The sequence below is a fragment of the Canis lupus genome, chromosome 32 (assembly GCF_048164855.1).
Source record: "Canis lupus baileyi chromosome 32, mCanLup2.hap1, whole genome shotgun sequence".
Lineage (NCBI taxonomy): Eukaryota > Metazoa > Chordata > Mammalia > Carnivora > Canidae > Canis > Canis lupus.
In genome coordinates, this window is record NC_132869.1 from 43,565,313 (window position 1) to 43,572,365 (window position 7,053).

Sequence of the window (7,053 nt, forward strand, 5' to 3'; positions counted from 1 at the left end):
TGCCTGGCATGGGGCTTAATCCCAGGACCCTGAGGTCATGACCTGAGCCAAAGGCAGATGCTTAAACTGAGCCACCCAGGCACTCTTACTTTGAATTCTTTACCACATATATTTGCTTATCTTCATTTCATTTCTCTTTTGCTATCATTTTGTCTCGTTCTTTAATTTGGGACATATTTATTTTTATTCTTATTTTTTGTACTCTGTGTTAGGAAAGTCAGCTATAGTTCCTGATCTTGAAAGTAGTGGCCATATGAAGAAAAGAAAGTAGTGGCCGTATGTGGTGCCCTGTAGTCCAGTGTCCTGTTCCCCAGAACAAACATTTCAGTTGTGTCTGCTCTGTAGGTTGTGTGCATCCTTAATACTGTGGCTGAATTACATTTGCATTCAGTGCAGTCGGCTGCAATGGTCCACTTTGTCTGTTGTGGGCAGGTTTTGGTCCTGTGCTGTTGAAGAGGTCAGTCTGGGGCTACTGTTGGTTTGTAGTTGGATGGTGTCAGTTGTCAGACCATATACCTGACCTGTTTGCTGGGGCTGTAGATGCGTCAAACTGGATGGCTCTCCCATTGTGCTGCCCCCTGCTACCACCAGAGAGGTTGCTGCTTTGGAGGGTTAGGGTAGGACCAGATGCCTGTCCTCAGTCGGCTCAGGCTGCATTGTATCCTGTATCTGTGATTATCTTCCCTACTCCAAAGCAGGTGTCAACTATGGACTGGCACTGGTCCCTGCCTGGGCTGCCTGCTGGATTTTGCTGTGGGAGGGGTGCCTGGCCAGTGGGGTGAGTTGGATCGACAGAACAGAAGAACAGGGCAAATCATGTTAGTAAAGTAGGTGGACAGTGTTGTCACTGGTTCCTGCAAGTGTCCAGCTATCTAGGCTGAGGTTGGTGGGGAGAAATCCTGCTTCCCAGCTCTTTTCTTGCAGAAGTATCCTAAAAATCTGTGCCCCTCCAGTACGTATTCTGAGATACACGTCCTTCATGCATACCCCAGATGCTTTTCAAAGTGCCGCTTCTCTGTTGTATCTTGTTGGGATGGTTTTGCTGTCTCTTTAAGGGCATGGACTGCTTCTTTGTTCTCTCCCAGAGCTAAACCTGTTGACTTTGACAGTACCTGGATTGCTGATTGTAAAAACTTGTGATGTTAATGCCCTGCTGGTTTTCAAAAGCAAGTGTTTTGGACACTCATCTTCCCAGTGCAGGTACCCTGGGCCTAGGTTGCTTGGTGTGGAGCCTGCCTTCTCCTTTCCCTCATGTTTGTTGTGTTCCTCTTGTTTGTGGTTAGTCTCACTAGGAGTTTGGTTTCTGTTATCTACCCTTTTCTTTTTAAAAAGGATTTTGTTTATTCATAAGATGCAGAGAGAGAGAAGCAGGCTCCACACAGGGAGCCCGATGTGGGACTTGATCCCAGGACCCTGAATCACACCCTGAGCTGAAGGCAGATGCCCAATCACTGGGCCACCCAGGTGTCCCTCTACGCTTTTCAGTATGTCCTTCTCTCTGTGATTAACTGTGGAGCCTGTGGTGGCAGTCTCTGTGTAGTTTACCGGAGTTAGGTGTACTGATATGGTAAGTTATTTGATCCATTTTGTTGTTTCTGGTATTAAGTAAGCATCTAACTTCATTTTTTTTTACATGTGGATGTCCAATTTTCCCAGCACCATTTGCTGAAAAACTGTCTTTTTTCCAGTCTCGGTATATTCTTCAAAATCATTTGACCATATAGGTATTTCTGGATTCTTTATTCTATCCCATTGGCCCACATGTCTGTCCTTACATCAGTACTATGCTGTTTCGATTACTGTAGCTCTGCAGTTAGTTTGGAAATCAGGAAGTACGAGCCTTCCAACTTAGATCTTTTTCAAGTGTTTGGTTATTTGGGGTCCCTAGACATCTCACTGAACTTTAGGGTATAGTTTTCTATTTCCATAAAAAATATTTTTAAGATTTTGAAATGGATTATATTGAATCCATAGATCATTTTGGGTAGCATTGACTTCTTTCTTCCAACATGGGATAGCTTTCCCTTTATTGTTATTTTCTTTCTGAAGTGTTCTGTAGCTTTCAGTATGAGTCTTAACTGCCAAGTATTTTGTAGTTTTTAATGCTATTGTAAAGGGAATTATACTTCATTCATTCTTAATGTTTACAAAGGCAACTGATTTTGGTTTTGTATCCTTTTTTTTAAATTTATGATAGTCACACAGAGAGAGAGAGAGGCAGAGACATAGGCAGAGGGAGAAGCAGGCTCCATGCACCAGGAGCCCGACGTGGGATTCGATCCCAGGTCTCCAGGATCGCGCCCTGGGCCAAAGACAGGCGCCAAACCGCTGCGCCACCCAGGGATCCCTTGGTTTTGTATCCTTAAATGTTGTCTAATTTGACTAGTTGTCTTCTGCATAAAAGATCACTTTGTCAACAAAGATAATTTCATCCTTTCCAAATTGTCTTTCTTAACTAGTTGCTATGCCTAGAAATTCCAACACCTGGTGCAATAGAAGTAGCAAAAGGTGGCATCCTTGTCTTGTTCCTGATCTTAGAGGATAAGTTCTTTCAGTCTTTCTCCATTGAGTACGATGTTACCTGTGAGATTTTCGTATGTGGACTTTATTATGGTGAGGTAGTTTCCTTTTATTCCTAGTGTGTTGTTATTTAAAGAAAACCATATCTTGTCATATTTTGTTAAATTCTTTTTCTACATCAATTGTTATAAGGGTTTCCCCCTTCATTCTGTCAATATAGTGTATTAATTCATTTTCACTTGTTGAACTATCCTTGAATTGGACTAAATCCACCTGTTCAAAGTGTGTAGAAGTTTAATGTGATGTTTCAGTGGCTGATAGTCTTTAGGATTTTTGCATTATTATTTACCAGGGGTATTAATGTGTAGTGTGGCTTTTCTTCTGTTGTAGTCAGCTTTTGTGTCAGGGTACTACTGACCTTAGAGCATGAGTTTCTCTTGAACATTTTTGGAAAAGTTTGAGGACTGGTTTTATTTCTTAAATTGTTGGTAGAACTCACCAGTGAAGCCTAATGCAGTTTTCCTTCGTTGGGAGGTTTTGGATCCCGATTTAGTCTCCTAGTTGGAGGTCTGTGTAGATTTCATTTGTTCATGATTCAGTCTTGGTGAGGTTTTATATTTCTAGGAGTGTATCAATTTCCTCTAGATTATCCAATTTATAGGAAGTGCAGCTGCTTATAGTGCTGATGCTTCTATAAAAGCATTACTAATAACCCCATTTTTATGTCTGCTTTTAGTAAGTTGAATCCTTCCCCCCCCCCCTTGGCCTAAATAAAGGTTTTTCCACCCTTAAGATCATTTTGATTTGCTTATCTTAGCTTTAATCTTATACTAGCTTTAGGGCTTTTCTAGAGTATTTTATACACTTATATATTAAGGTAAGCATTTACAGCTATAAATTTCCTTCTTAGCACTGCTTTTGTTGCATCACAGAAGTTTTGGTATGGTGTGTTTTGCTTGTTGTACTTTGAGGGTCTGTTATTAGAGGTGCAAAGTTTCTTAACTGTTTAATTTTGATGTATCTTAAACCTTTTATTAATATCTAATGTCCTTCATTAGTCTCTTGTAACCTTTTTAGATTTAAGGTGTTTTTGATAATAGTAGAGCCACCACTGCTCCCTTTGGGAATATCTTTATCCATCCTTTGATTTTTAACCCATTTGTGTCTTTGGATCTGAAGTCAGTCTCTTGTAGACAGACAGCATACAGTTAGATCGTGTCTTTAAATCCATTTATATTTAATTATTGATAAAGGACTAATGTGATGGATATTTATGTGCCTTCTAGCTTTTTGTCTTTCATTTTCTGTCTCTCGTATCCAGTTGAATTTTTTTGGTAGTAAAACATTTTCTCATTCCCTTTGTGTACATTATATAGCTACTTTGTGGTTACCTTAGGGATTCCACTTAACATTCTAAACTAATAACACTCTAATTTGAATTTATGGCAGTAGTGTATAAAAGCTCAGTAGTGTATAAAAGCTCTGCTCTTATATAACCCTGTCTTTGTCTCCTTTCAGCTATTACTGTCACAAAATTACATCTTTAAGCACTGTGCACCTGAAAACATAGACAAGCTCCTGTTTTAATAGTCTCTTAGATTATGGGGAAGACAAAAAGTAGAGGTACAAATCCAAATTAGAATTGTAGAGTGTCCTAGACCACCATTTTGCTTTGTCACTCAGGTCACTTATGTTGTCTGTAATTCTAGTATCATGACAAGGCCTTGAACATGGTGAATTTTGGTCAGACTTGGAAGTACTCTGTAAATGTTAAGGAAATGGTCTAAAAATTCTCATCCTTATCATTGTGTTTAAAATTAAGGTTAAAAGGAATATATTTTCTCCCCAATTCCTTGTAGTTATCATTCTTGCCTTTTTTGCTGATTGTGAGGATGGTTCATATAACCTTTATAAGATGAAAATGCTCTATACCCTCTTAGTACCAAAACATTAAATGAAGTTTACTGGCTAATATTTTCTTCTTTATAGTAGCATATATTTTTGTAACCTCTCTCAGTTGCTGTGTCGGGCAGAAGTGAAATATATAAAATGAAAATAACATGCGTTGCAGATGTATCACTATGCTATACCTATGGCCAATATTAAACTAATTTTCTGGTAATACATTCTTCACATAATATACTTTGTTCACTCAACAAGGAGTTCTTACTAACGGTTACTATGTTTTATTTTAGGACTCCTACCCTGTTTCTACAAATGAAAATCAAGTCAGTCATCTAAAAAATCTCACAATTTCCAAACAAGAAGATTTAGTGTCTTGTTTCCATTAAAACTGAATTTATGGTGGTGATATTCTGGGTTACATTGTGTGGGCACAAAATGACAAAGGTAGTTTTATTTTTTTCTCAAAAATTTCTGTAGAATGCATAGGAAAATTCTCAGATTTGTAAGTTTTACATTCTTTGCATATTCAATGTGTTAAACTTGTGATATAAATCAATGGCAAACCTTTTACTATCTGGCATTTTACAAATTTCAGACATTGCTGTTTGCTAATGATCCAGTTTTAGGCACGGTTAAGGGAACTCTAAGTGGCCTATGAATGCCTGTCATTAGTACCAGTCACAGCAGATTATTATGTCATTATGCAGTGTGTCTCTTTCTAGGTCTAAATCCCAAGGTCTGCCTTTCCTCCTTTTCCTTAGATGCCTTGGAAGGAATTTAGTTCTACTTGGGGACAAAGAGAATGGAAATATAATTCCTTGAAGCAGACTTTCATAGAGCAAATTGCAGCAGGATAGTGCTGTGATAGCATTAAAAGGAAGCATTTTAAATGTCTTGATTAAGTCATCCTATCAGTCTGATCACTTGAAAGAAGGCAGTTCAGTGTTATGACACAGAGTATAATCTTTACTTCTCTTGTGCTTACGTATGTTTTCATGTATGATCTTTTTCCAGTTTCAAAAATGACTATATAAAAGTTGCCATTTCTAGGAATTTAGTATGTTATTAGCTGAAAAAATAATCCTTTAATGCTTGCTTTTAACACAGATCTTTAAAACTGTAATTATTTCATTTTAACTTTGGTTAAATTCCTGTTCCCTTACATGCCACATCAAAACTTCTAGAGGCAGCAAAGATGGCTTTTGTTTTCATCAATACTATCTTTGTTTTCTATTGAGTCAATCTTTCCCCTTTCTATTCTGCACGATTACAACCTTGTAGTCAAATGAATTTACTAAGCCCCTGAAGCTCAGCTATACAAAGGAACTCTAGAACCTCAAACAATGTATTGAAATGATCCTGCGGCAGACTCTCCTTTGGGAAGTAATATTCTTTTGTATGAGCATTAATTTGAAAAAAATAAAATAATCCATTCAATTGTCCTGCTCATTTTGTTCATATTTTTAGTTTTTCAAATCCTTTTTCCTCTACTATTCGACTCATTTATAGCAAAGAAAATTTAGTGTTTTCCTTCTGTGCTATGTAAGCATATCCAAAGACTTGAATTTTGAGTATTGTCTATGTGATAATGGGCAACCAATGTCAAATAACAGAAAAACTTAATAACTAAATAAAGGTGAGATTATTATTATTCACAGATAAAAAGTTCTAAAACTTTTCTTTGCACCTTCTTTAGGAATTAAGATTTAGGATAGCTATAAAATAAATGTGTAAGTATTTTTATCACATAAACAGCAAAAGAAAACCTTTTAATGTAAAAACTGAGGAAAATGATTAAAAATAGAAAAGCAGGAAGGTTAATACATTTGATTTCACTTACCTTGTAGGTTTTCTACTGTTCTGTTAGAACCACTGACCATTACAAAAGTGCCATACATTAGTCATATCATACTGTATTAGGTAAACTATGCTATTATAAACACCTGTTATAAGAGCTGGAAAAAAACAGTGGCTGAGGCAAGACTCATGTTGATTCTGATCTTGTAAGACAGTCTGGAGAGAGACAATCCAAGCCGCATATGGTAGCCCTTCAACAAAATTGTACGGCAACCCCGGACATGGTTCTGTCCCCCAAGGGCATCGTCTCTTCTGAAGAGTTCAAGATGTCTCACTGCCAGATCCACTCCCAAGCATCAAGCACAGGGAAGAGCTAAAAACTGGCCACACCATTTTTTACATGTCATGTCACTGGCACAACAGTCAATGGCAAGGGACAATAGGAACTGCAGTCTTTGCTATGGGAGGCACATGCCTGGCTGAAAATCCAAGGTTCTAGCACTATGTGAAGAAGGTCAGTGGGGAAAATTGGTGTTCTCTCAACATAGCTCCTTTAGGTATTAGCATAATTAGAAATACAAGTTTAAAAATCATTCTGCGGGGAACATGGCAAGACTTACTAGCTGACAATTACTATTCTGGGTTTTCATTTCTTTCTTTTTTTTTTTTTTTTTTTGGGTTTTCATTTCTAAAGTATTATTTACTTCCATCATTCACTCACCAAAAGCAATGATATACAAAAAACACTGTCTGAGTGAGTTTCCAAGGTAGGTTTTATTGGTATAAAACCAAAATAAGGTGATGTAATTGTCAGCTATATAGAACTAGGTG

The 7,053-nt window shown here is 37.6% G+C and overlaps 1 long non-coding RNA gene across 1 annotated transcript in view; it reads left to right on the top strand.

Moving 5' to 3' along the window:
- Positions 1-5,486, top strand: part of LOC140623370 (uncharacterized) — a 64,168-nt gene extending 58,682 nt beyond the window's left edge. The window contains exon 4 of the long non-coding RNA XR_012023000.1: positions 4,716-5,486. This is a non-coding gene — a long non-coding RNA (uncharacterized lncRNA). The remainder of the gene's footprint in view (positions 1-4,715) is intronic.
- Positions 5,487-7,053: the final 1,567 nt, after the last annotated feature.